The sequence below is a fragment of the Alosa sapidissima genome, chromosome 2 (assembly GCF_018492685.1).
Source record: "Alosa sapidissima isolate fAloSap1 chromosome 2, fAloSap1.pri, whole genome shotgun sequence".
Classification (NCBI taxonomy): Eukaryota; Metazoa; Chordata; class Actinopteri; order Clupeiformes; family Clupeidae; genus Alosa; species Alosa sapidissima.
The window spans coordinates 30,519,829-30,526,174 of NC_055958.1; positions in this window are offsets into that span (position 1 = coordinate 30,519,829).

Here is a 6,346-nt window from a genome sequence, read left to right on the forward strand (position 1 = left end):
TATGAAATGTGACAACAAAGTATAGATATGCAATGACAAATGAATGTTTTCCTATTCCTGTTAAAAGAAGCATATTATCATCTGAATTTTCAGTGATTCAAACAAAAAAAATTAGAAGTAGATATTTATCCTTTCCCCTATTACCAAAAATGAAAGAAGTGCAAAGACGATTAATGAGATCTATCCTTGTAACACTTTTTTAAAATTAAGATTCAAGTTAAATGATTTTGAAGAAGTATGTACTTTTTGTCAAAAGGAAGTTGAAACACAGGAACACTTGTTTTATACGTGTATGATTACATTGTATAACTGGGTTTGTACAAAATATGTTTTACCAGATATTCAATATAACTGTTAGATTTGGTATCTTCTGGGAGGAGAAAAACTCTGAATTCTTATTTAATAATCTTATTATTTTTGCAAAGTTTTATGTACATAAATGCAGGTATTCAAAAACCCTCCCTAACTTTGTGTCCTTCAAAAATGATATTGCTTTATTTTTTGAGTCCTTAAAGAAAGTTAAAAGCAAGAATGCATACAGATTGTGTAACCTTCTTTTGGTCTTGTTATCCCCTTAATGTTTTTGTATATATGTCATGTGACTGTGTATATGTCATGAAATAAAGAATTGAAAAAAAAAAAAAGTTGACAGAAAGGTGAACCCGGAAATGTTGAGTACACCAAAGTTTTATGATAGAAATATATAGTATGGGTCCCCAGCATGCAGAAACTGCCGGATGCTAATTTGCATTTGTTGGGCAATTTGTGTAATTCAGCTAATTAGCATAAATTAGCATAATTGCCTATATTGATCATATTATAGGAGCTGCTTGGGCAAAATGGACAATGTTAGTATGTTTTTAGGGGTTACTGGAGATGCTGAGTCCATACCTGACATTTTCAAGATTCAAAATCACTATTTAAACATGGTTTGGTCACATTCTTACTCTCATTAAGCTGATTTTTGGAGGATAAAAATGTTCAGTGTTCAGAAATAATTTGGATCCTCAAGTTATTTCTGAATTCCACAATCATTTTGAAAATAGCTATTCACTGGCTCTCTGCTGTGACTCACAATTGAGTAACAAAGGGAAGAACTAGCCTCTACTACTCCTCTCTGTCCTCATCCGTTGTCCTGTCGTCCTCTTCTCCAGATTCTTCATCCCTGTCCTTCTGCTCTTTTTGCTGTGTTAATATATTGCAACATGTAACATCACTGCCTTTGCAGAAACAATAATTAGTACAGGCCAGGCCTGCAGCTGCACAGCTGCACTTTCCAGATACATGTATACACAGTTTTAACCCAGCTGTGCAGTTACAGCTGATAACATCTAACAAATCAGGAGGAGCAACAGGATTTGAATCGAGGGTGGGCGAGTTCCTCTCCTCTCTTCTTACTCCATCCAAATGCAGTGATATCCACAGCTGGTGGATCAGGATGGTCTGCTGCTTTCCAAAGCAGCACCTGTAGATGGGCACGTTTTTCATAGAGGAGCAAGTTGTGTTCTGTAGGAGACAGTGTCTTCAGTGCTAGAGGAGTCAGGAGTGGGAGACCTCTCCGCCAGGGATGGATCACTGCACGGGCCTACCGGGCCCAGGGGGGCAGGGGGCCCTGAAGCCCAAGCCTTTGCATGAAATCATTGCCTCAATATCAACACATTATCATATAAAATATCATTATCGTATAAAATGCACCAAAATACAGGAAATCACATCAAAGAAATTAAAACATTTCTGAGGGAGGACCCCCAAACCCCCCTTCCACATATGCGACAATTAGTGGGGGGCCCTTAATACATCTGGGCCCAGGGGCCCGAAAGTTCATAATCCGTCCATGCTTACCGCTAGGTGGAGGCCCAAGCAAAAGGATCCAAAAAGAGCCCTAAAGGAGCTTACAGAGGCCTTCAGTAGAGACCAGTCGTGGCCTGGGCCTGGCTACATGAGGAGCGCTTGCCTTAAGAGGGTCTCGATGCAGTGGCCACGGCGGAGAAAGACTTCACGCAACCAAGAGAGCCTGAGGCCTGAGGAAGTAGCCTTGGAAGATGAGGTGGTGACACCGGCCTGGGTGCTGACTTCACCGCGAGAAGACCTGGAAACCTTGCCCCCGCCGGGCGGCTTTAGGCTGGAGTTGGCGGTGGCCCTGGCTGCGGAGCAGAGCAGAAGTGGAGCGGCAAGGAGGTGGAGCTGTTTGAGGCACGACGGTTGGGCAGCCTCGGTGGAAGGGCCCTCTGAAAAACTGAACTCTAAGCCTTTGGGTGCGTGTGGGAGGCACCATGCTGTGTGGGCGCCTGTTCAAGTTGGCCTGTTCGCTGGCACTCTTTAGAAAAATAAGGGGGGAAAAAAGTTTGTTGTGTGAAATCCGATGCCACGAGCCAGAGAGAAGGTCTAGGCCTTGGCGCGACCGTGGCGGAGTGGAGCGGCCGGGAGCAGCGGAGGAGCTGGAGTCTGCTGCCCCGACTGGCAAGACGACGGAGCGGAGCGTCGGAGGTGCGGTGCCAGTTACGGTGCTCAGTGCCGGGGAGTCTGTGGCAGTGAAGGCTAGACCCCGCCAGGTGTTGGAGGAACGTTTCTGTGGTGCACACTGCAAAAGTGCGACCTGAGGGCGCTCGCTGGGGACGAGCGGCAACGGCCAGGTGACTGCCAGCATGCCGCATTGGGCCGCTGGTGGTTGTGGTTCCTCGGGGTGAGTAGGGCTCTTGTGGTGTGTGCAGCCCACCACAGTGTGGCAGTGCCAGAGACTTTGCTGGACACCACATTCCACACAACATTCAGACTGCTGGACTGAATGTGGTAACACCTGCGTCAAAGATGGCAATGGCTTGTTGGGGGAGTTGTGTAGCGTGCTGGACTGTGCTTGTTAGGGGAGCTGTGTAGCGTGCTGGACTGTGCTTGTTGGGGGAGCCGTGTAACGTCAGCGTGCTGGACTGTGCTTGTTGGGGGAGCTGTGTAATGTAAGCGTGCTGGACTGTGCTTGAAATTCCCACAATGTTTTGCGCTGGGGATTCTGGGAGAACTTTGGGGTTGTTAATATGTGTGCTTGTGCCTGTATGGTGTGGCTGCGTTCAACCCTATGTGTGTAACCCTATGTTTGTATGTGTGCGAGTGTTCTTGACTTCCCTAGCATGTGCTATGTTCTGTGCCTATGTCCCTGCTCCCGACCTTTAATAAAGCTTTTGATTAGACAACGCTGTCTCATCAATCATTACACTATTAAATCTGCTTAGCATCATTAGCATGCTGCACATATTTGTTAAAGCTCTTGCATTCAAGTTGAATGATCATCTCAATACCAATGTTTCCCAAAAGGGCATGTCCCAAGGAGAACAGAATTACCTTAAACACACATGAGGAAACTGAACAGTCCAATCAGTAGACTATGATAAGCTAGCCAACTATGCTACTTTGTTTACAATATTTCCAGGCTTCAACCAGACTGCTGAATGTGGTAGAGTTGTAATAGAAATAGTAAGCCTAAGCTATAGGCTAATCTGCATAAAGTGTGCTGTCATAAACATCAGATTCAGATCAGAAACACATTCTAAGGCTATTGAAATGTCTAGCCACCCCCCCCCTCCAAAAGAGGTTTGTATCAAACCGTGGGTCAAAAATCACGATACAAATTGAATTGTTAGGTTGGTGTATCGTTACAGCCCTACTGTATATCGCTACAGCCCTATCCTCCAAAAATCTGTCTAAATTGGACCAAAAAACTCAGCAAAATCAGCTTAATGAGAGTAAAACTGTGACCAAACCAAGTTTAAAAAGTGATTTTGAATCTCGAAAATGTCATTGACACATTGTCCATTTTGGCCAAGCAGCTCTCATAATATGATCAATATAGGCGATTATGCTAATTTATGCTAATTGGTTCAATTACACAAATTGCCCAACATATGCAAATTAGCATCCGGCAGTTTCTACATGCTGGGAACCCATACTATATATTTACATCATAAAACTTTGGTGTACTCAACATTTCCGGGTCCACAATGGGGCTCTATAGGCTGTCCACCGGACTATTAGCTTTGTGCTCTCACATTACATTTTGTAAGTTAAAATAGGCTTCCTTGACATAATAATTTGCCACACACACAAAATGTGTGTTTGTGTGTGTAGACATTCTCTGGTGTGCTGTATCAACTTAAAGGCCCATTTTCTGAAATCATCACTCCAGTGCATGCTAAAAGACCATGTCAAATGGTCACCATTAGAAACACATGCTAATTTTATTAAGCAGTAAAATTGGGCTTATTTGGGATGAGAGTCAGTATTAACAGATTTGAATATGGTCAACAATGGCCAGAAAACAAGCTTTTCCAGAAACTTGCACACAACAAACAGGCTCAAATCATACGCTATTCCTCTCAATCAACACATAGCTTAGAGCATAGAAGAGATCTTGATAGAAAAAGACAATATCTGACTAAAAGATAAAAATGAGCAGAAGACCACATGGGGGATAAATACAAAAGATTATAAAGGGTAGTTTGGAATTAAGGAATTATGATGTGCTTGCAGACTTAAAGCAATGATGAAACTACAACTTACTACTACAACCTACTGTATTAGCGAACAGAAATCAGGAAACAACATTTTCACATAAAGTAGAGTAAAGTTCAATGTCTCAAAATCAGCACGCCATTGAAGGCAGTTTTGGGTGCAATAACGACTTGTACATGTTGAAGTGTTAAACATAGTATGATAGCATCCTGAAATCTCTGAATATGTGGCCTAACTAATGAAAGGGCATGCGCCCCTCTTGACCTGGCTTACCCTTCTTAACACATGAATCGAAAGATTGCTGTTCACACAGGAGGCCTTCCAGTTTACAGTTCATAACAGTAGGTAGTTTTACCTATTAGTAAAGTATTCTTCTATGGCCACCATCACCAACTAGACTTACTATTGCATTATTGCACATTTCTTGACCGTTGTTTTTTTTTTTGCGTAATTGCATTTGTGAAGCAATGGTGATGCTGTCCCTAACAATTCAGAATCACAATCACAATCACAACCAGATTTTATCAACCAGAGCTTTTTCTGTTGCTGCCCCTAGACTCTGGAATAATCTCCCTATAGAAATTAAGTCCTGTCCCACCATCAGTAGTTTTAAATCAAATTTAAAGATTCATTTATTTTCTTTGGCCTATAATGTCCATTCATTTCTCCCCTTGTTTGTTTTTTTATTTATTTATTTTTAATCTTATTTCTATTTCTTTTCTGCATTATATTAACTGGCATCTAACTTTACTATACATCTTTCTCTAGGCCTATAGTAGTAGTAGTTTCAGTAACCATATGTTTATTTTTATCTACAATCATAATCTGTTTATTATTATTATTATTATTTAGTATTTTCATTTTTTTTTTGTTTTTTTTTGTCATTTATGTCATTATTTTTGTTTTTATTACTGTTTATTTTATTTCTGAGCACCTTGGGTCAATAACATTGCATTTAAGTGTGCTATATAAACAAATATGACTTGACTTGACTATATGTGTGTTCACACATAAAAGGAATTTAGGCTAGACAATGGCAATATATACAATCAGGTCTTAAAGTTGTCAAGCACCTAAATTCACACGTGGGCCAAACCATTTAAAGTTTGAGATTTGAAAATAAATAAAGGCTTTGAAAGTTTCTGATCATTTCAGACACAAGAATTGTACTGTCTGAACAATATGAATGCACACATATGTAATATAGCCCTGCATTAAGACATAGATAAGACACAACAAACAAGTAATATAGAATATAAGACAAACAATGCTACATAAAGGTCAATGGCTACTAACCCAATAATGTGCATGTATGGGTATCTGTGTTAGTAGTTGTGAAGCGGAATGTAATAATTCTCTGTAAAAAAAAACAAGGGAAGGAATATGACAATGGCTATTTATGAGGGTGGAGTTTAATAGGGAAAAAGTTGGTATGAAGTTCTGCTGGAGGAGGGGAGATGAAAAAGGTTCAGGATGAGGGGGATCTGCAGTCCAGGTCCACTTATTGGTTTTAGAGGAGTGATTCTTGACCCAGAACTTGTTGTCTTATGCTTGTTTACACTATGCCTGTGCCCTTGTGTATTTGGCAAAACAGCATTGCATGAATTTGTGCTATAACCTATTTGTTTTATCTGTTGCTTGCAACATATGACTAGCCTACTTCAAGGACGTGCAGCATCTGTTTTAGAACATGCCTGTTGCTCAGAATGCTGTAATACCATAGATAGATAAAAGGATGTAGAAGCTCAAACAGCAACAACCTGTTCACTGTTTTTCACAGTGCATTAGCCTGGGTTTTTTACCTTCCTGTATTGAATATGGAGTTAGGACGCACTAGCAATTGTTT